This window comes from Bubalus kerabau, chromosome 20, assembly GCF_029407905.1.
Source record: "Bubalus kerabau isolate K-KA32 ecotype Philippines breed swamp buffalo chromosome 20, PCC_UOA_SB_1v2, whole genome shotgun sequence".
In the NCBI taxonomy this organism is placed as follows: domain Eukaryota; kingdom Metazoa; phylum Chordata; class Mammalia; order Artiodactyla; family Bovidae; genus Bubalus; species Bubalus kerabau.
The window spans coordinates 17,494,015-17,517,523 of NC_073643.1; the positions used below are offsets into that span (position 1 = coordinate 17,494,015).

The window sequence follows — 23,509 nt, forward strand, 5'->3', positions numbered from 1 at the left end:
ATCAGGCACTCTATCTATCAGATCTAGTCCCTTAAATCTATTTCTCACTTCCACTGTATAATCATAAGGGATTTGATTTAGGTCATACCTGAATGGTCTAGTGGTTTTCCCTACTTTCTTCAATTTAAGTCTGAATTTGGCAATAAGGACTTCATGATCTGAGCCACAGTCAGCTCCCAGTCTTGTTTTTGCTGACTGTATAGAGCTTCTCCATCTTTGGCTGCAAAGAATATAATCAATCTGATTTCGGTGTTGACCATCTGGTGATGTCCATGTGTAGAGTCTTCTCTTGTGTTGTTGGAAGAGGATGTTTGCTATGACCAGTGCATTTTCTTGGCAAAACTCTATTAGTCTTTGCCCTGCTTCATTCCAGATTCCAAGGCCAAATTTTCCTGTTACTCCAGTTATTTCTTGACTTCCTACTTTTACATTCCAGTCCCCTATAACGAAAAGGACATCTTTTTTGGGTGTTAGTTCTAAAAGGTCTTATAGGTCTTCATAGAACCTTCCCCAGTGATTTCAGAGAAGTGAAAATAGGAGCGTAAAAAAGGGTACATCTTACAATCAGCAAAATGTGGCATTTAACGTTACAGATTCTTTTTGGACAAGTGAAAAACATACCTTACATGGTCTTTGTGAGCATTCTATTGTTTCTGTTTGTTTGTTTATTTGTTTCTTAAGTGATAGAACCCAGAATGGGCCAGAGTTTAGGGAAGCAACCACTTTGGTGCACTGATTGTAGGGCTGGAACTTGGTTCAATGTATCTGGAAGATATTTGACACTGTACATCAAAGGCCTTAAAATGATTCATAACCTCTGACTCAGCACTCTATCCCTGGGAATTGCTCCTATGGAGATAGTCAAAGTCATGAAAAAAATTTGTCTATGTTCATCATAGCATTAACAAAAAATGGGAAATAATTTAATAGTCAGCCTATAAATAGTTTAAGTAAATTATCATACAAACCTTTTGGTAGAATACAAAGAGCCACTCAAAAATTATGTTGTAAAAGTAGATGTAATGACATCTTGTTAATCAGAAAAATATTTACAAGGTAATTCATACATAATTTAGTTTTATCTATAAAATATTTGTTAAAAAGAGAGCTATGTATATTTTCTTTTTATGCCAGAAAATTTATCTATTTCTAGTAATTTGTTTTTTTCTTTATTTTTTTAATATTTTCTAATGGTGAATATAAAAAACTTAAAATTACCCCCCACAATGAAACTAATATGTACTTTTATATAAAAGTAAATTTTCAGTGGTGTTTTCATGTTTTTATATTACATCTGACTTTCAGAAAAGAGGTATTTCTGAAATACATTTCCCCCAAGGCTGAGAGCTGGTTTGGGGTAACAAAGTCAAACTGGACAAACATGTTTTTTTGGGGCATACAAACAGCCAATTTTGTAGTAAGCTCATACTTTTATACTGTTCCTCTAAAGAGTTTTTTTAGAGAGATAAAATAGGTTTTCCTGCTTGTCTTTTTTAATGGAGCTGTCTAGATTGGCTTCTCAGCCACCTTAATAAATATCTAGAAAACCTATATGCATCTTCCGGCAGAAATGCTGAGCCCCCAGGCCTTCAGGCCCCAAATTCCTGCTGCCCTGCAGAGTGATGCTGTCCCACTCTGCTCCTTGACGGCAAGGAGAGCAGCTTTGCCAGGGCAGGTCCCAGCCCTGATCCAGGAACACTCAGCATCTTCCCGGCACAGAAGCAGCTGCAGTTTCATGACTTCCAGCCTAGTGGTGTGAGGACTTTCTGATCTCTCAGGATCCCTCTTTTTCCCCATTACTCCTCCAACCCTTCCAATCCCTTGTAAGCAAACTTCTGTATCAAACTACCTCTTTTTGAAATTCCTAGATGGTTTCTATTGTCTGGGTTGCACCATGAGTGATGTACCATCATGGTTCAGATGACTAGATGCAGCATATTTCATATTTTAACATTCTGGTAACTGACATTTCAGCACCCTTCCAAAAAGTTGGAAACCCTAACTGGAGAGTTTGGAAACCTGTCTCCCTCATGCTTTGAATGCTCTTTAAGATGGGAAAAATCCTTGCTGTGATAACTGCCTGGAACATAGAAGCGTTCAGGCCATAAGGGTCTGAGTAACTGTGCCCAGGGTTCAGCTGTCAGTAGTAAGGAAGCCCACCACCTCCACCCCAAGACCCAGTAAAAGCCAGCACAGAAGAAATGACATTGGCATCCAAATGAAATAAGCCTGAGAGAGAGCTGGGAGCTGCTACAGGGACGTTTTATGGAGTCGGGGAGAGGAGGTATGTCCTGGGGGTGGGGGAGAGCAAGGGCTTATTGAGAAAATGTGAAGCTGAGGTTTGAGCAGTGAGAATGGGAAGTGAAAGAACATTCATGGGGTACACTAGATGTTTTTTATGTTTCCTTGTTAGGCCTAGATGCCTAACAAGGAAAGTTAGCTAAACAAATCCTCCAGGTCTCTTTGACTTGCGGGGCTTAGACCAGAATTCCTCCTGGTTAAAACACCATCAGGAGTCACTTTGTATTTAGAATACAGAAAACTAGCAAAGTGGTATTTTATTTATTTAGTTAGTTAATGTGATGTTTGTTTATTGATTTAGTATTTTGGCCATGCCATGTGGCATGCAGGATGATTCCCTGGCCAGGGGTCAATCCTAGGCCTCCCCAGTGAAAATATCAAATCCTAACCACGAAGGAACTCCCCAAAGTGTTATTTCATTATTTTTTAAAATAATTTTAAATTGTATTTATTTATTTTTGGCTGTGCTGGATCTTTGCTCTTGGGTGGGCTTTTCTGTAGTTGCTGCAAGTGGGAGTTAGTCTCTCGTTGCGATTCTCAGACTTCTCATTGTGGTGGCTTCTCTTGTTATAAGCACGGGCTTTAGGGCTCGGGGGCATCAACAGTTGTGGCTTCTGGACTCTAGAGCACAGGCTCAGTAGTTGTGGGGTACTGGCTTAGTTGCTCTACAGCATGTGGAATCTTCCCAGATCAGGGATCAAACCTGTGTCTCCTGCATTGGAAGGCAGATTCTTCACCATGGAGCCACCAGAGAAGCCCCCAGATGAGGTATTTTAAGGGGGGCAACAACCCCTGCCCCCAACACACACACACACACACACACACATTACTGACTTCTGGTGGACTCTGCCCCATTTCTCTAACAGCAGAAATCCCAAGCTGGAGACACCGTTGGATTCCCTTCATTTTTCCCTCCCACCCAGAGGGCAGTGTGGGACTCACCCAGAACCACGGGACCGAATGGATGGGCTTAGAACAAGAGTTGTGGTCATATATGGAGGTAACTGAGAGCCAGTCCTGGGTCTTGGTCATGTCTATATCCCAGAAGAGCAGCATGCAGTCGGCACTCAATAAATATTTATTGAATCAAATTCACACTACCCTTCTGTGCATGTCCTCTTCTCTGCATCTTCTCTACAAGTCTACCAACTGGAAAGCACTTTGCAATTCTGTTTCTGAGCCAAATACACAGCATCGTTTCTTTGAGAAAACTTCTGGGACTTGGATTCTTTTTGAGAAATCCCCAGCAATAGGGAGTCCAACCAAACGGTGTAAGGATAAAGAGAAACAGTGATCAATGTATTTTTGCTGACTGGTGTGCAGCTCGGATGCTAACTAGTACCATGTGAGCAGGCCTCATCAGACATGTAACAGCAACGAAATGGCTCACTTCTTGGGCGAGACTCACTTGAAATCTCTTTAGAAGAAAGAAGGTAGGAGATGCACTTCCCCTTCTGAGAAGTAACTTGGCAGGGCTCGCTAATTAAAGTTAAAAGCAAATGTCTGAGTCACACTTCCTGGCTTTCTGGCTCCTTCCTTTTGGTCTCCCACTTATTTCTGAACCATGTGCCGCTCTGCTGGAAAACACTGTGGGTAACACGTTTGACACTAACATAGACACTAATGATTTTAAGTTTTTCCCACCAAATCTGAGGGTTTGTCTGAGATGCAAATAAATATATGCTTTGGGCTGTGAATTTTCCAGTTGCTATGAATTTTTGAGTTCCACATGGCTTGTTTTCTTTTTTCTCTAAAGCAACAAAGGTTTTCCCAAATGCAGGTGTGTGTACTGGGGGAGAGGGTTAGGTGGGAACTTACTGATCCCAGGATGATAAAGTCCTGTGGAGCCAGGAATGCCATTGTCACTTTTCTCACAGGGAAAGGGAGTGGAAACTTTCAATTCTTGGTTTCACAGCACACGTTTCTAAAGGAAACTCCTTATGGTTTTGTAATTGATTTTCAATTTTTTTGTGTGAGAAATAATACTGCAAGTCTGGCAATAAAAAGCATGGGTTCCTTTCTTGCATGGTACAAACTTGGGGTCCACTCCCCAGAGACAACCATTGAGTTCAGTCGTTTCTCCTGGAACTCACTCTCCTGTTTCTAAATAACATGCCCATGCTGCAGTTTCTTGATTTATTAGTGTTAGAAGTGATCTATTGGCTTCATATTCAATTAAGTTAAGATTTTGCACTCTTACAGATCACTCTGTAAAAGTTTCCATTTCACCCCTTCTCCTAATATGCTACTTCCAGAATTAAACCAGTAGTCAGCGTTTACATTAGTACAACCTAGTCAGTATTGATCACTGCTCAAGCAGAAAGACACTTTCACCTTTTTATCTCTCGTACAAGTTTTGGTTTTCCTGGAGTTTATCCTTGCCTCAGTTTTTATCATTTACTTCATTTTCTACATTTCAGTTTCTATGTCTTCCCTGTATCTCCTAATGGATCTGTCAAGTGTCTACAGATACATTTTCTAAATGAGCAACCATATCAGATGCTTTATGATTTCCTAAAGACTTGCCTTCCACAACTCTCTATCTTTCTCCTTTATTCTGGACTTATTGCAGACTGTATCCCACATTTCCCCTCATCCTTCTGGGTTCTTTTTCTGGCTTGATGGATTTAAAGTTTTCCTCTTTTTCTTTCTGTTTTTTCTGTTATTTTACTGAAGTAAAATCCTCCAGTAGCTTCCCAATATTGCTTGCTTGAGAAGCAAGCTTTTTGAAACAGTACCCATCTAAAAATATTTGCTTTAAAATTTGATTGATAGCTTGAAAATATAAACCCTTTGATTCAAAACTGACCTTGCTTGTATTTTTAAATGGATTGCTTCCATTATGCTTTGAGAAAGCCAATGCCATTATGTCGCCCAGTCCTTTTGTGTGGGACCCATTTATTCCCCTCTGTGGAAGCTTTCAGAATCTTTTCTTTTTTTGTTGCTGATGTGCCTTGATACCGAGCTCTCTTCAGATTCCTGAACTGGATGACATTTATGCCATCTCAACTTCAGGAAAGTTTTCTTGTAATGTTTCTTTAATAACTTCCTCCCCCGCTGCCCTTTCCTTTCTGTTACTCCAGACTGATTATATAATTTTATTATCTTCTTTGCCCTATCACTGGCATATTTACCTTTTTGTTCTGTCCTCTGGGGGAGTTCCTATACTTTATTTTCTACTTCTGTTATTGTTTTTTAATTTTAGTTACATTTAAAATTTTCAGGGCTGGTTTACACTCTCTGTTGCTTCTCTTTCATAGTATTCTGTTCTTGTTTTTCTTTGTCTGTTACTTTCTGGCAGGGCTGAAATGTATTTTCTTCTCTCTCCCTAAGAGGATTAAGCTAGTGAGTAGGAATATTCATGTGGTTGGGGGAAGGGTCCAGGCATCTTTCTCCACTTGGAGCACAGGCAGGGCTTGCAGACTGGTCTGTGTCAGGGGTAGGCGTCCAGGTTGCATGGTCAGGCTTGGCCTTGCCCCCAGTGACCAGGAACAGGATTTTTTTTTTTTTTTAGGTTCTAGGGATTCTCTAGAGAAGAATCTTTCCATCTTTTGCTCATAGTAGAGGTGCCCAGATGCCTGTATTTGGGGACATGCTAAGAAAACAAAAGAGGGATCCACTCAGGACACAGATGTTTACTGTGAGCCCATACCTCTCTGCTACCTCCACTGTGCCCATGTCTCCTGAATCTGAAATGTCTAAAGGGAATCTTTTTCTCTAGAAAAGAAACCTCTCATCTCTTGTGGGTGACATTAGTATCGTACCTGTTTGGGGGTGACAAACTGCATCCATCTAAGATGTTAAATTTAGATGCTTATATTGTGTATAATGAAAAAGGATATAACAAATATCATTTACATATGATCTCAAAAAAATGGCATAACTGTCATATTCCAAGATAAAAAGATGCTAAACTTAGTTGATAAATGTTGTATGTATTATATATATATATATATACACACACACGCATATATATATGTATGTATGTTTGGCTGAGCCGTGTCTTAGTTGCAGCAAGCAGATCTTCTTTTTTGCTCCAGCTATGACATGTAGGATCTTTAGTTGTGGTATGCACTCTTATTTGCAGCATGTGGGATCTAGTTCCCTGATCAGGGGTCAAATCCAGGCCTCCTGCATTGGGAATGTGGAGTCTTAGCTACTGATCACCAGGGAGATCACAATGTTATGAAGACAAAGGAAAAGTTCTTGAAGGAAATTAAAGTGCTACTCCAGTGAACACAGGGATGATAAGAAAGCAAAACAGCCTTATTGCTGATGTAGAGGATAGTTTTAATGGTCTGGATAGAAGATCAAACCAGTCACAACATTTTCTTAAGCTAAAGCCTAACCCAGAGCCAGGCCCAAATTCTCTTCAATTCTATGAAGGCTGAGAGAGGTGAGGAAGCTGCAGAAGAAAAGTATAAAGCTAAGAGAGGTTACTTCACGAGGTTGAAGGAAAGGAACCATCTCTGTAAGATAAAAGTGCAAGGTGAAGCAGCAAGTGCTGATGTAGAAGCTGCAGTAAGTTGTCCAGAAGGTCTATCTTGGATAATTGAAGGTGGCTACACTAACCCACAGATTTCCAACATAGACAAACAGCCTTCTAGTGGAAGAAGATGCTATTTAGAACTTCCATAGCTCAAGAAAAGAAGTTACTGCCTGACTTCAAAATTTCAAAGGACAGGCTGACTCTTCTTAGGGGCTACTGTAGCTAGTGACTTAAAGCCAGTGTCATTATCTATCTAAAAATCCTAGAGGCCTTAAGAATTATGCTGAATCTGCTCTGCCTGTGTTCTGTAAATGGAACAACAAAGCCTGAATGACAGCACATCTGTGTACAGCATCATTTACTGATTACACCCTCTGTTGAGACCTATTGCTCAGAGAAACAGAGATTCCTTTCAAACTATGACTATTCATTGACAATGCACCAAGAACTCTGATGAAGATGTATGAGATTAATGTTGTTTTCATGCCTGCTAATGCAAAATCCATTCTGCAGCCCATGCATCAAAGGGTCATTTCAACTTTCTATTTAAGAAATACATTTCACAAGTCTATAATTGCCACAGAGAGTGATTCCTGTGATGGGTCTGGGAAAAGTCCATTGAAAATCTCTGGAAAGGATTCACTATTCTAGGTGCCATTAAGAACGTTGGTGATTCATGGGAAGAGGTCAAAATATCAATATGAACAGGAGTTTGGAAGAAGTGGACTTCAACTCTCTTGGATGACTTTGAGGTAGGGAGGGGACTTCAGTGGGGGAAGTGACAGCAGATGTGGGGAAATAGCAAGAGAATTAGAAGTGGAGCCTGAAGATGGGACTGAATCTCTGTAACTTCCTGATAAAACTTGAATGAATGAGGAGTTACTTCTCATGAATGAGCAAAGAAATGGTTTCTTGAGATGGAAACTACTTCCAGTAAAATCACTGTGAAGATTGTCAAAGTGACAACAAAGAATTTCAAATACTACAAACACTTAGTTGATAAAGCAGTTGCAGAATTTGAGAAGATTGATCCCAATTTTAAAGAAAGTTCTACTGTGGGAAAAATGCTATCAAACAGCAATGCATGCTACAAAAATAAATAAATAAATAAAATCATTTGTGAAAGAAAAAGTCAGTTGATACAGCAAACTTCATTACCTTGTTTTAAGAAATTACCACAGCCACCTAACCCTTCAGAACCACCACCCTGACTGGTCAGCAGCCATCAACATAGAGATGAGAATTCCCTGGTGGCACAGTGGATAAGAATCCAAGAATCCACCTGCCAGTGCAGGGGGCATGGGTTCAATCCTTGGTTTGCGAAGAGTCCACATGCCATGGAGCAACTAAGCCTGTGTGCCACAACTACTGAGCCTGTGTTCTGGAGCCGGGGAGCTGCACTTACTGAGCCTTCGTGCTGCAGTTACTGAAGCCCACGAGCTCTAGGGCCTGCAAGCCATAACTACTGAAGCCCATGCACCTAGGGTCGGTGCTCTGCAACAAGAGAAGCTACCACAATGAATAGCCCACGCACTGCAAGAAAGAGTAGCCCAGGCTCACCATAACTAAAGAAGGCCTGCGTAACACCAACAAAGACCCAGTGCAGCCAAAAATAAAAATGAATAAATAGAATTTTTTAAAAAATGGAGATGAAACCCTCCACTAGCAAAAAGATCATGTCTCTCTGAAGGCTCAGATGATGGTCAACCTTCATTAGCAACAAATGATTTTTTAATGAAGGTATACACATAGTTTTTGTTTTTGTTTTAGACTTAAGGCTACTGCACATTTAGTAGACTACAGTATAGTATAAACATAACTTTTATATGCATGGGAAGCCACATAATTCAGGTGACTCTCTTTATCGTGACAGTCACTTTATTTCAATGATCTAGAATCAAATCCACAGTATGTCCCAGGTCTTCCTGTGTAACTGTGGTAAGTAATAAGGAAAACCACAGTAAAAGGAGGGCCCACTTTGGCTTTGTGGGGATTGGGAAGGCTTCCTTGGGTAAGTAACTTTAAACTGAGATGTGATGTTTGAGTAGGAACTCCTGGAAGGGTGAGGGAATAGGCAGTGGAAGAGAGTGTTCTAGACAGGAGAAAAGCAGCAGAGGGAGGGATAGAAGAGGGGGTGTTTGAAGAACTCAAAGCAAAGTTGTGGCTTATTCTTCAAAAGTTTCCAGCTTGTTTAAGAATGAGTTGAAGCAAACTGATGCTCCAGGGCCAGAAAGATCCTTGAGGCCACAAATGCGATTTTGATCTTTATTTGGAAAGTGATAGCAGATCATGAAATGGTTTATAGCAAAGGAGAAACATGGTCTCATTTTTGTTTGTTGGTTGTTTTGTGAAAATATCTTGGGTTTCTGAATGCAGGAAAGGTTGGCAGCTAGCAAGCACCAACGAGAAGTAACAGTTGAGTGGTCCAAGTGAGAAAGCCAGTGGGTGGGCAAAACTGGCGATGAAGATGGAGGGAAGTGATATTTAGGGGGTGAGTATTAGTGGGCTTTAGGAAGAGGTGCATTAGGAAGGGTGAGGGTGAAGGAGATGTCCAGAGTTAAGTATTGGTGCCGTTTGGGGAAACTAGGGGAAGGTTTTTGGGGAAGGGAAGGGAGAACATGAATTTGATCCTTGACGTGTCGTGCGTGAGATATTTTGAGCCATCAGAGCAGAGGTGCTGAGTGCAGGGGGGCCACTGGATTTAGAAGCCAGAGGTGGAGGCACTGTGGGCTGGAGGTGTATATTTGGATGCCAAGGGCACACTGACTGTTGGCACCTGCTTCCCGTGGCGCTGTCACACGCCTTAACAAGGGCAAGGTGTCAACGATATAAACAGGCAGAGACCTCAACGAAAATCTTCCCTCAAACGCAATCAGTGAACAGGCTGACAGCTCACGGTGTGCCAGGCTCCATCCTAGAGGCTGAAAGGGAGTTAAGGAGCATAGAATTGGCACTCTAGCTGGAAAACAAACAAGAGGAAACCCAAATAAGAATACGGAAGCCAAAATGCAGAGCGCCATGCGAGGCTTTAAATCAGCAGGCAGAGACTGCTGAGAAGGAAGCAGAAACATGAGCCTCTTGGTTTTTCTCATGGGCTGGAAGACATTCCACCCCAGTGTCCATTCTCCTGCCTCTTTGGGAGCCCTGCTGGCACAATTTATCACTTACTCTTGCTATGTGCACACGTGCATGCTTACCGCTTCAGTTATGTCTGACTCTTTGCGACCCCATGGACTGTAGCCCGCCAAGCTCCTCTGTCCATAGGATTCTCCAGGCAAGAGTGGGTTTGCCGTGCGCTCCTCCAGGGGATCTTCCCGACCCAAGGATTGAACCCTTGTCTCTATGTCTCCTGCTTTAGCAGGCAGGTTCTTTACCACTAGTGCCATCTGGGAAGCCCCATCTCTTGCTATCAGTTCAGTTCAGTGTCTCAGTCGTGTCCAACTCTTTTTAACACCATGGAGTGCAGCAGGTCAGGCCTCCCTGTCCATCACCAACTCCCAGAGGTTACTCAAACTCATGTCCATTGAGTCAGTAATGCCATCCAACCATTTCATCCCATGTCATCCCCTTCTCCACCCGCCTTCAATCTTTCCCAGCATCAGGGTCTTTTCAAATGAGTCAGCTCTTTGCATCCGGTGGCCAAAGTATTGGAGTTTCAGCCTCAACATCAGTCTTTCCAATGAACATTCAGGACTGATGTCCTTTAGGATGGACTGGTTGGACCTCCTTGCAGTCCAAGGGACTCTCAAGAGTCTTCTCCAACACCACAGTTCAAAAGCATCAATTCTTGGGCGTTCAGCTTTCTTTATAGTCCAACCCTCACATCCATACATGACTACTGGAAAAACCATAGCCCTGACTAGGTGGACCTTTGCTGACAAAGTAATGTCTTTGCTTTTTAATATGCTGTCTAGGTTGGTCATAACTTTTCTTCTAAACAGTAAGCATCTTTTAATTTCAAGGCTGCAGTCACCATCTGCAGTGATTTTGAAGCCCAAAAATATAAAATCTGCCACTGTTTCTCCATCTATTTGCCATGAAGTGATGGGACCAGATGCCATGATCTTCGTTTTCTGAATGTTGGGCTTTAAGCCAACTTTTTCACTCTCCTGTTTCATTTTCATCAAGAGGCTCTTTAATTCTTCACTTTCTGCCATAAGGGTGGTGTCATCTGCATATCTGAGGTTATTGGTATTTCTCCCGGCAATCTTGATTCCAGCTTGTGCTTCTTCCAGCCCAGCGTTTCTCATGATGTACTCTGCATATAAGTTAAATAAGCAGGGTGACAATATACAGCCTTGATGTACTCTGTTTCCTATTTGAAACCAGTCCATTGTTCCACGTCCAGTTCTAACAGTTGCTTCCTGACCTGCATACAAATTTCTCAAGAGGCAGGTCAGGTGGTCTGGTATTCCCATCTCTTGAAGAATTTTCCACAGTTTATTGTGATCCACACAGTCAAAGGCTTTGGCATAGTCAATAAAACAGAAATAGATGTTTTTCTGGAACTCTCTTGCTTTTTCCATGATCCAGCGGATGTTGGCAATTTGATCTCTGGTTCCTCTGCCTTTTCTAAAACCAGCTTGAACATCAGGAAGTTCACGGTTCACATATTGCTGAAGCCTGGCTTGGAGAATTTTGAGCATTACTTTACTAGCGTGTGAGATGAGTGCAATTGTGTGGTAGTTTGAGCATTCTTTGGCATTGCCTTTCTTTGGGATTGGAATGAAAACTGACCTTTTCCAGTCCTGTGGCCACTGCTGAGTTTTCCAAATTTGCTGGCATATTGAGTGCAGCACTTTCACAGCATCATCTTTTAGGATTTGAAATAGCTCAACTGGAATTCTATCACCTCCACTAGCTTTGTTCGTAGTGATGCTTCCTAAGGCCCACTTGACTTCACATTCCAGGATGTCTGGCTCTAGGTGAGTGATCACACCATTGTGATTATCTGGGTCGTGAAGATCTTTTTTGTATAGTTCTTCTGTGTATTCTTGCCAACTCTTCTTAATATCTTCTGCTTCTTTCAGGTCCATATAATTTCTGTCCTTTATTGTGCCCATCTTTGCATGAAATATTCCCTTGGTATCTCTAATTTTCTTGAAGAGATCTCTAGTCTTTCCCATTCTATTGTTTTCCTCTATTTCTTTGCATTGATCACTGAGGAAGGCTTTCTAATCTCTCCTTGTTCTTCTTTGGAACTCTGCATTCAAATGGGTATATCTTTCCTTTCTCCTTTGCTTTTTGGCTTCTCTTCTTTTCACAGCTATTTGTAAGGCCTCCTCAGACAGCCATTTTACTATACAAGATAGCAAATGCTGGAGTCTCTTCTGTCCTGATACCCCCAGAAATAACCAACCCTTCCTCCTGCATGCCTTTCCTTTCCTCCCTCACTCTCTCATTCCTTCTCTATCTCATCACCAGACATCTGTTAGGAGGGAGCACAGACTCACAGAATGTGAAGATTAAACCACTGAGCACTGAATTGAGCTCTCTGTTAAAGTGGGGAATAGGGAGAGCCCCAGGCAGACTCATCAAAGTCCTCACTCAGTACATATGCCCAGACTCCCCAACTCGGAGCATCTGGATACTCCCTGGGGGCTTCTGCAACTTCTCTCTGGGGTCACCCCCGTCCTCATGGTCATGTTAAATTCCCTGGTAGGCTCCATGACAGTGGGTTTTCCTGCCTATCCTCCAACCTCCCAAGACAAACCTTCAGGTTCTGACCAAATACTGTTGGCTTTGCTTCTTGGCTCCCACATGAACCTTTCCTGGGCAAAGTGCTAGGGTGGGCACTGCACGACTGCCTAGTCCAGTGGGCTTCTCCTTGAGCAAAGTCAGGGGGAGAGGAGATGCTGGGAAGTCTTGTCACACATCTGTATGTGCACTGTGAATCGTGGGGCCACTGACTGGTGACCCAGAGCAAGACCCTTCCTTCCTGGTGTTTTTGTGTCAGCCTCTCAGGAGAGCCATCATGGCCCTGGGATTTCTCTGAGTGCTGGACTGTAGGGTGTATCTCAAGAGCACTGGAAGCTTCTTTATCTCGAGGGAAATAACTGCTCCTCTGTTCTATGGAACCAATAAGCCGAGACCTGAATTCATGCTAAATCCCACACAACTCAAGCACCCAACAAAAGTCTCTCAACTTGTCATCTAAGTGCCAGGCGTGGTGATGGCTTGGATCCTGGACTGGCATGGGCGGTTGGGGGTCAACACTGCTAAAGAAGAAAAAAGTGGCATTGGGGCAATTGGCAGTTAGAGAAATGTTAATTGCTCAAATTTTTATTTTTGAGTTGTGGTTATGTAAGAGAATGTCCTTTTACTTAGGAGGTACATATAAAGTACTAAGGGGCTTAGGGTTTGAGTCTCTGTGATTTACTCTCAAATATTTAGCAAAAATAAGAAAGGAATAAATAGTGTATATATTTCATATCACCCAACCATATAAACTGAAAGAGAGAAAAGAGTAATAAAGTGAAAAATGGAAAAATGTGAACAACAGGCGACTATACGAAAAATATGAGAGTCCAGGGCAATATTCTTGCAATTTCTCAGCAGGTCTGAGGGCTTTTTTCCCCTTCAATAAAAGTTTTAATTTTTTAAAGGCTCTGCTGCTAACCCTGCTAAGTCACTTCAGTCGTGTCTGACTCTGTGCGACCCCATAGACGGCAGCCCACCAGGCTCCCCTGTCCCTGGGATTCTCCAGGCAAGAACACTGGAGTGGGTTGCCATTTCCTTCTCCAATGCATGAAAGTAAAAAGTGAAAGTGAAATCACTCAGTCGTTTCTGACACTTAGCGACCCCATGGACTGCAGCCTACCAGGCTCCTCCATCATGAGATTTTCCAGGCAAGAGTACTGGAGTGGGGTGCCATTGCCTTCTCCATTTAAAGGCTCTACATTGAATAAATATGCTGTTTTCATGCAGTAGGCATACTGGAGTACTCAGTAGTAAGAGGATAAAGTGGTAGCCATTCTTGTTAAGCTCTGCACGGGTCTTCCCTCCCCTTCTCCAGAAAGCATAGCTCCATGCAGATCCTTGGATCCTGCCCAGATCATTTCAAAATCAGCCACACAATTCTGAATACCTGCATGGCCCAGAAGTATTGCTAATGGGCTCCTCTACTAGAAGTTGCTTTGACATTTGACTTAATGACTTTCCCTCCTTCTCAGTTTACTTTGAAAGACTAAGTGGTTTTCCAAACTTGACAAAGTCCAATTGGCCTTTGAAGGCAGCCTTTAGCATCGAGCTCATGGCCTTGCACTTTGCATCTGAAAGTTCCATTAGATTTTCCCAAGCTTTATCCCAAGGAGTTGCTCCAGCTACTACTACCATTAATATTACATATCTTGGCAAAGGACCCCAGAGTAAGTGCTTCTGGAAACTGGCACATCAGGAGGATCTTCCCTTGGGCCTTTCTCAAGAGTGCACGTTCCTGAGCCTGCTGAACCAACGCCACTCAGAAGGGGTTCACTCAAGCCAATGCTCTAAGACCATCAGTCCACTTAGGGGGAAGCCAAAATTCCCAGAAGCGTTGCCACTCCTATGCATGTGGGGACCTGGGGGAAGGGAAGGTCTCTAGAACTGGGAAGGAGAGAGTCATGTAAAGCAAGCTGCTCTGAGAGAAGCTATGACCTTCAGGAAGGGCCAAGGTCAGCCACAAGCACCCTCATTGAATAAAAGCCCTAAGACTCATACACTCCACCCTCTGACCTCCTGCAGGGGCTCCCCTGCCAAACTCAATCAGAAGTCAGAGGATGAGGGGTCTATGGATACAAGGACCCCTGAGCACAGAGTGTGGGTCTAGAGGGCCAATGGGAACATATCTGGCATATTCCATTTCCTCATCAGTAAAAAGGGATGTTGTCAGGGTTAAATGAGACAGTGAAAGTGGATGGCCTATTGATTTAATTAAATTTCAGAAAGGAAGGCTTTGTGGGGAGGCTCTTCCAGGAGGGAGCTGTATGCTTTTGCTTTGCTTCACCAGGAAGAAGAGGGGTCAAGAGTGCTGCTGATGTTGCTAGTAAAGTACTTTCTGATTTCAAAACTTACTACAAAGCTACAGTAATCAAGACAGTATGGTATTGACTGAAGGACAGACAGCTCGATGGAACAGAATGAAGCATCCCGAAAAAAAAAAAAAAACCTTTCATGTTTTAGTCAGTTGATTTTCAAACAAGATGCCAAGACAATTCAACATGGGAAAGAATAGTCTTTTCAACAAAGGGTTCTAGGACAACTCGATATTTACATGCAAAAGAATGAACGCATACCCATATCTTATATTGCATACAAAAATTAACCCCAAATGAATCTAAGACCTAAAACTATAAACTCTAAGAAGAAAACAGGTATAAATCTTCATCACCTTGGATTAGGTCAGGATATCTTAGATGTAACACTTAAAGCACAAGTAACCAAAGTAAACTATATCACTTTGACTTCATCAAAATGTAAAATGTTTGTGCTTCAGAGGACACCCTCAAGAAATTGAAAAGGCACCCCTAGAATGGGACAATATTATTGCAAATTATATATCAAAAAGGGACTCACATCCACAATACACAAAGAATTCTTACAACTCGATAATCAAAAGATAAATAATGCACTTTAGACATGAACAAGTAATTTGAATAGACTTTTCTACGAAGAAGATACACAAATACCCAATAAAAAACACATATACAAAGATATGTATATCAACATCTTTTTGAGCATCAAACCAAATCAAAAGCACAGTGAAATAACATTTCATACCCACTAGGATGGCTATAATAAAAATGACAGACAACGTAAGTGTCGGTAATGATGTGGAAAAATAGGAATCTCTAAATCGCCCCCCACCATCCCCCACCATGTGCCCTCCCCAGACATGGCAGGGCTGTGATGCTCCTCTGGGCTGTCATGACTTTCTCAGGTATTGCTGTCTACTCGCTCTGCCCCAGCAAAAGGCTGTAGAATAAATTGTTTAGAAAGTAAGGGGAAAACAGGAAGAAAGGAGAAGAAAAGTGGGAAGTGAAAGGAGAAAAAGGAATAGGACAAGTCATTTTTTGGTTTTTAATCAACTCTGTTTCCATCACAAAAAATATTTTGTGGCTTGAATCACAATCTATTTTTTTTAATATCTATTTATTTAGCTGTGTCAGGTCTTAGACGCATCATGCGAAGTCTTTCATTGCAAGGCATGGACTCTAGCTGTGGGGTGCTGGCTCGGTAGTTGCAGCTCGAAGGCTTAATTGCTGCGGGGCATGTGGGGCCTTAGTTCCCTGACCAGGGATCAAACTTGTGTCCCCTGCATTGCCAGGTGGATTCTTACCCACTGGACCACCAGGAAAGTCCCACCGTCTATTTTATTCATGCAGTTCCCTCTATCTGTAATTGCCTCTACCCTTAACTTGCAAAATTCTAGTCAGTCTTCAACACAGAGGACAAGTGTCTCTCCGTGGAGCCTCCTCTGATCTCTCACACATACACACACAAACAAAACTGCTCGCTAGTTCTCCTGGGTTCCTGTAGCACTGTGTACAAGCTTCTGTCACAACACTTAAGAAAGTATACGAGCGATTTGGGTCTGTAGCCCCACTAGGCTTTCTGCTGTAAGAGCAGGACTCTCCCTTTGGCAGCACTTAGCACAAGGCTGGCACATAGCAAGGGTTGAATGAACCATCCAGTTGATTCCGCACATAAAACAAGCCCCTGGTGTCGGACAGCTGGCGGAGTTTTCTGTATTCTTGGGTAGTGGGGTTTCTTTTTTTTATTTAAACATATCCAGGTGGCTTACAGTGAACAATCATGTTAATTTTTCAAGGCGACATGTTCTAAAGGAACCATAGCGAGCTGATTTAACCCAGTCTTCTGGCAACTACAGAAAACTACCAGGAACTCACCCACAGCATTTTCGCGTGTGCCCCAGCCCTTGGCAGCGAATGAGTTACAGTGGCTCATCAGTAACAGCCTGTGCATCTTCAGCTTCTGTTAGATTATAAATAAATTAACATGACAAGACTTTCAATTCAGAGAACAATACCAAAACATAAAGAACAGCAGAAAGTAATCCAAGTGCCATTAAAGGGGAAGAATTCAATACAACTCACAGGATTCTTTCTAAGCCTGAATTCCCTCAGAGGAAAGATCCCCAAGTGTCCAACATGGGAGCCAATTCAAACCTCTGTCCTATAATTGTAAATTCAGGAACTCAGGTGACCTGGCATGCATCGTGTAGCTGGCACAGAGAACTTGTCATCTTTTATCATTTGTATTTGATTTCACAGTTAAATGTAGACACGGGAAGCAACCCCACCGCCCTTCTTTCCTCCTTCTTCCTCCCTCCTTTCTCTCCATCTCCCTTGCTCAGACACCACTGGGTTGGGAGGATCTGGCTCCGTTCCAGATTGCACCGAACATCTGGAACCATTTTCTATTGTTCTTGATCTGAGTTTGAAAAACCACAAATCACTTTGCTAAGCATCATTTCCCCTTCATTTTTAAACCTACCTAGATTTCAGATGTATTTATTTCTTGAGCTTCTGATTCATGTATACCTTACTCATCAAAGTACACTTTTTCCCCCTAGCTTTTTATGAGCCATTTGTTACCCAAGATGCTTAGGCAATCTTTGTAGTCTTTGTCAGCATCTTTCAACCTTTTTTTTTTCCTTCTGGGAAGGCAGATCATTGACAGAATAAAGAAATAAGCTTCAGGAACCCACAGCACTCTCATCCCCGCCCCACCATACCACCCAAGAAAAGTTGATGATCAGGTCAGAATGGAGAAACCATGTGCAAACGAATGCATCCACCTGGCAAAGAGGCCTGTCAGGACACAAAGCCGAGGCTTAGTGCTTTGGAGCAATGTGGGCAGATAAACTAGAATGAGCACATAAAAGGATTTGTGTATATATAACGAGAGGATACATCACAAGCACTCTCACTAAATGATTTTTTAAAACATTTTTTTGTTATGGTAAAATATACATAAGATTTACCACTTTAATCATTTTTAAGTTACATAGTTCAGTGACATGAAGTACATTCACATTGTTGTGCAACCATTACCGCTATCCATCTCCAGAAGTTCATCCTCCCAAACTGGAATTCTGTATGCGTCAAACAGTAATTCCTCAATCCCTTCTTCCCTCCCAGCCCTTGTAACCACTATGGCTCAATGGATCTGACTATTCTAGATACTTCATTTAAGTGGAATCATATTATAAGTGGAATCCTTTTTTGTCTGGCTTATGTTACTCAGCATAATACTTTCACGTTTCAACCATTTTGGAACCTCATTCCTTTTGAGGGCTGAATAATACTCCAGTTGTATGTATAAACCACATTCCATTTATCCGTTTATCCATCAGTGGACATTTGAGTAATTTCCACCTTTTGACTACTGTGAACAGTGCTGCTGTGAACATTAGTGCACAAGGATCCATTCAAGTCCCTGCTTTCACTTCTGTTAGGTATCTGTCTAGGAATGAAGTGACTGTGTCATACAGAAACTCTATTTTTAAGTTTTTGAGCAACCTCCATACTGTTTCTCACAGTGGCTGCATCATTTTACATTCCTACCAGCAATGCTGAATGATGTTTTTAACTGCCTAGGTTATTTACTCCAGTGTAACCTACTCAATAAGAACATAAGGGACAGTCTGTCTGGTCAGGAGAAGGGACAGGAGCCAAGGTAGCTGCTGAGTCTCCTTTGTATGCAGGATATCCATTATTCAAGAAGTGGCCCTTGAAGTGAAAATAGGATTTGAGGTTTCAGAAAGCTTTAGAGAAACTAGGAAATCCATTAAATTTTCAGTGAGGATGAATTTATAGGCACCCAGAATCCACTTTCTAATAGACTCTCTTGTCAGACCTCTGTGTTTAGCACCAAGCACAGAGGTGCTCTGGCTAGACTGCCTGGTATTTTTATTGTATTTGTATAACCAGTGATCATATCCCAACCAAATTCCTCTTTTGATGCACTCTGTTCCCTGCCAGCTAAGCCACCTGGTGAAACTTTCATATCCAGTTAGGAAGCACCTCATTCCCTAAATAGCATGTAGCTCTTGATCCCACACCCAAGTTCTTCTCCAGGCTTCCCCCTTGCTCCTCACCCGTGGAAGGGCCAGTGCTAATGCCCTGGCCTCCAGGAGTCCCCAGGCCGGCCCATGTGGTCATTGTCTCTCACTGGGACCCTTCTCAGGAGGAAGAGGTCACAAATGGAAGAAGCTCAAAGAACTTCCTGGTAAAGCTTCAGTGAGTTTGCAGAGCAAGGCCTACAAAGGCTGTGTACTACAAAGTCAGCTCTGTGTCCAGCTCTTTGGGTCTCTTCATTATCGTCACTGATACCTTATCGCCTCCTCTGGCCCAGGAGCAGATTTCCGCAAAGTGAGGGACAGAGAGGGTGTAGAGTGTCCCGTGGCAGAGAGAGCCCCCAAGAGGGACCACACACAGCCAGTGTGTGAATCAGAGACAAACCTCAGTCCCCATGCATGACATCACAGTGTCCCTGATCCATGCTCCATTTGGCTGCACTGGTGACCCTCGCAGGACCTGCCAAAAATATGACTGACTCCCCTTCTCAGGAATGCCAAGTTCTAGTTTTGATTAGTTTTTCTCGTGAGGAGAGTAGGGGGAAAAGGTTGAGTAGCCGCAGACAGATGAGCCATGCAGACTGTAAACTGGGCCAGGGTGGCCCATTTCAAAGGCATCGAGGCAGCCAAGAAAACAAAGAGGCAATTTCCTCCGGCCACATCACAGAAGGGCTGGGCAGGTTGCATCTAAATGATTGCAAAGAGCTTGGAAAACTCCAGGCCACAGGCAAACCACAGCCACGAGTAATTACACCCCCACAGTCTCAGAGTGGGGAGATTTCCCACGGTCTTAGAACAGGAGCTCCCAGCTCAGCATGTGGTTCCCAAGCAAGGCCAGAAAGTCAGGGTAGGGGGCCACTGGAAACTAGACAGGACCCTGGGAGAAGGGGACAGTGAGTCAGGAACTAAGTAGCGTCATGATATCAGGAGATGCTGGGAACCAAGCAACAGGCAGAAACGCCTGGGAGACCGGGTCAGGGCCCACCCATGGCATGTTGGAAAGAGCATCGTTTGGGGGTGGTCATTAAGACATGGGTTCAAATTCCAGCTCTGCTACTGTCTTCTTTTGAGACCTACCCTCCTCCCTCCACCAATAGCCTTAAAGATGAGGAGTTGGATGCAAGTAGTTAATTTGGGAGATAACCCCAAGACACACCAGTTGGGGAGGAGTAGCAAGGGAAGGCAAAGATACAAAGTAAGTTATCCAGCAGTTAGCATCACAGGAAGTGAGCTGCAGAGCTGTTCCTGGCCAGAGGCGAGGGAGCCAAGGGACATGTCCACCAACACCATTCCATCATCAGCTGAGGGTATTAACTCTCTGGCACTTCAACTTGTCCTCTGTGCCTTGTGGGGATGGGGATGGGGGGTGGCGCTTAGGTAGAAAGTTCAGGGTGGTGCTTTGTGGAAAAATAAGTGTTAGGACACAGGTGGGCTCCAACAGCCTCTAATTTACCTTCTTACTAGTCACGTGACCCTGGGTCTGGTCTCCTGACATGTAAAGTATGGGAAAACCCACTTCTAAGGAAAGTGAGTTTTATTCAGTTGTTCTGCCAACAACCTCAAAGGCTTGGTTTGGCTCCTCAGGTATGGAGGCACAGTGTCCAGGCTGGACTGCTCTGCAGAGTGGATGGAGGAGAGTTGAGTGCTCCTGGGGGTGATTCTGGGGGGTGGGGGTGGAGGGGTGGAAGCAGAGGTGACTGGAAGAGAGAGAAGCCCGTAGCCCAGAGTCTGCAGTGAAGTCCACATAACTCAGCATGAGTGGATGTCTGTGAGGGTCCTGCGTTTTGTGACCAGGCTGATGCAAGGACAGATAAGGATGGCAGGTTTGGGTGGCGAGCCACGAGCAAAGGACACCTGGTTGCTCTAGGGCTTAATGTGATTCTGGGTAGGACTTTGGATCTGTCTAGGCTGTGCAGTTCTTGTTGTTGTTATTCAGTCGCTAAGTGGTGTCCTACTCATTACGACCCCCTGAACTACAGCTCACCTGGGTTCCCTGTCCTTCACTATCTCGTGGAGTTTGCTCAAACTCATGTCCATTGTGTTGGTGATGCCATCCAACCATCTCATCCTCTCCCGCCCCCTTCTCCTCCTGCCTTCAATCTTTCCCAGCATCAGGGTCTTTTCCAATAAATCAGCTCTTTGTATCAGGTGGCCAAAGTATTGGAGCTTCAGCTTCAGCATCAGTCCTTCTGATGAATATTCAGTAGATATATTCAATATTCAATATTCAATAAATATTCTGATGAATATTTATTTCCTTTAGGATTGACTGGTTTGATCTCCTTGCAGTCCAAGGGACTCTCAGGAGTCTTCTCCAGTACCACAGATCGAAAGCATCAATTCTTCAACGCTTAACCTTCTTTATGGTCCAACTCTCACATCTGAACATGACTACTGGAAAAACCATAGCTTTGACTAGATGGACCTTTGTCGGCAAAGGGATGTCTCTGCTTTTTAATACACTATCTAGGTTTGTCACAGCTTTCCTTCCAAAGAGCAAGTCTCTTTTAATTTCATGGTGACAGTCACTGTCCACAGTGATTTTGGAGCCCAAGAAAATATGGTCTGTCACGGTTTCCTATTTTTCCCCTTTTATTTGCCATGAAGTGGAGTTGTGTAGGCTGTGGAGTTTGGGGAGTCCAATTCCCCCAGAGCACCCTTTGAGATAAGGACTTGGGTGTACATGGTTTGCTTGCAGAGGTGATCCCAGGGACAAAGCATGTAGATGATGAAGTGTGTAGAACACACTTTAGGACTGTACCAGGAGGAAAGAAAGTGGCTTTACCTAGAGCTCCTTAGTTGAGATGGGAGATGCCCCTAGGGTGTGAACCCTGAAGCATGGCAGGCTGCTGTGCCCAGGCTGAGCAACTCTTGTGCAGCCAGAGAAGGCTTTGGGCAGGGTGGAGCACACAGGCTCGAGGAGTGGCAGCTGTCACACGTGGGGACTGCCCCCTGCAGCAAGTGAACTCCAAGGAAGGTGGGGGAGGAAGGGGACTTGAAGCTTCTCCTATACCTACCTAGAGCTCTGGAGGAAGGTGGTCTCAACAGCATATGGAACATAAAGATCATGATCCCTCCAAACAGCAAAGATCTGGAGGCTGGTGGCCCTCAGTGACAGGCGAAGGTATAGGCCCAGGTGGAGGCCAGAAGTGCAGGCGTTTAAGAAGGCTGGAGGGGCAGGGCCTGCATGTAAGTCCAGCCATGCATGGGAAATAGGCTGCAGCCCCCCAAACAGGGGCGGGGGAGACCAGCAAGCATTCTTACTCCTTTTTAAAAAAATAAAAAGAAACATAGGATTCACGGGGAAAGAGTAGAACAGTGAGGGACTATATCCACCAGGATGACATTAGTGAGTAACAAGAGACTCAAAACATCATGGCTTAGACAAGATAAAAAGTTATTCCTCTGTCAAAAGGCTGGAGCTTTTCAGCTGGTGGCTCATGTGGCAAGCTCCCCGACCAAGGGTGCAGGGACCCAGGCTCCTTTCAGCTCCCCCAGTGCCACCCAGGGTATTGACCCTCAACCTCCAGCCCAGCTGCAGGATGGAGGATGGGACAAAGAGGAAAGGGAAAAGGACAAAGGGCACCACCAGCTATTTTGATTGAAGATTCCTGGAAATGGCCACAACTCCACTTCAATCCTATTGGCTGATCTGAATCTCGTGGCCACACCCATCTTCAGGAGAGGCTGGGGAATGTAGTCCGGTGACCACGCCCATCTTCAGGAGCGGGTGGGAAATGTAGTCTGGTTTCTGCGTGACCACGTAACCAGCTAGACATCCTATTACTGAGGAACAAGGGAAATGGATGTTTTTCAACTGGCCACCTGGGCTGCAGCAAACTTGGGGATCACCTTTCAATTGCGGACGCTGAGCCAAAGGTGCTTAGAGAATGTAAAATAGATCCTATGTGTGTTCTGGGCTATAAACCGCTATTTAACCCACTCCCATGTCCCCTCATCCTGCAGCGGGCCCATCCCCTCCACCCTCCTGAGTTCACCTGCAGCTGTAGGGGACAGTTCCTGCGTGACAGCGGCCACCTCTGGTGATTCCATGCCTTCTTCTCTCCACTTGAGATTTTCTCCGGACTTTCACCATGAGGACCTCCAGCACAGGCAGCACAAATGAACTTCAGAGAAGTTAATATGCTGGAGCAACTTTCAGAAGAGGGCACCCAACAGGCAGTGTGGTCTTGTGCCCCGGGCTCCCAGCCCTCAAAGGAGAATTTTGAGGGTGTTCAGCGTGGCTCCTCAGCAGACCCCAGTGGCATGGAGCCCCACCTTGCCACACCCACTGCTGTCTTTTCTCCACTCCCCTCTCATTTTCCTCACACCCTTCCCTTGTGGCTCAGCTGATAAAGAATCCACCTGCAATGCAGGAGACCTGGGTTCGATCCCTGGGTTGGGAACATCCCCTGGAGAATTCCATGGACTGTATAGTCCATGGGATCGCAAAGAGTCGGACATGACTGAATGACTTCCACTTACCCTGAGCAACTCCCTGCACCAATGTTCTCATCCCAGAGTCAGTTTTTGGAGAACCCAAATGAAGTCACCTTTGAATGCCCTCCCTATGATCACCCAGATAGTTAGTAGCTACATCAGAATTCAAACTCGGATCTGTAGACTTTGACACGGAACAC

The 23,509-nt window shown here is 43.9% G+C and overlaps 1 long non-coding RNA gene across 2 annotated transcripts; it reads right to left on the bottom strand.

The window, feature by feature from the left end:
• Nucleotides 1–2,742: 2,742 nt before the first annotated feature.
• Nucleotides 2,743–23,509, bottom strand: LOC129635199 (uncharacterized). Of its 2 annotated transcripts, none has more exons than XR_008706146.1 (3): nucleotides 22,868–23,509; nucleotides 16,678–16,762; nucleotides 2,743–3,013 (listed from the first exon to the last, which is right to left on the bottom strand). It is a non-coding gene; the product is annotated as an uncharacterized LOC129635199 (long non-coding RNA). The 2 variants fall into 2 exon arrangements; XR_008706147.1 differs by lacking the exon at nucleotides 2,743–3,013 and adding an exon at nucleotides 15,672–15,742.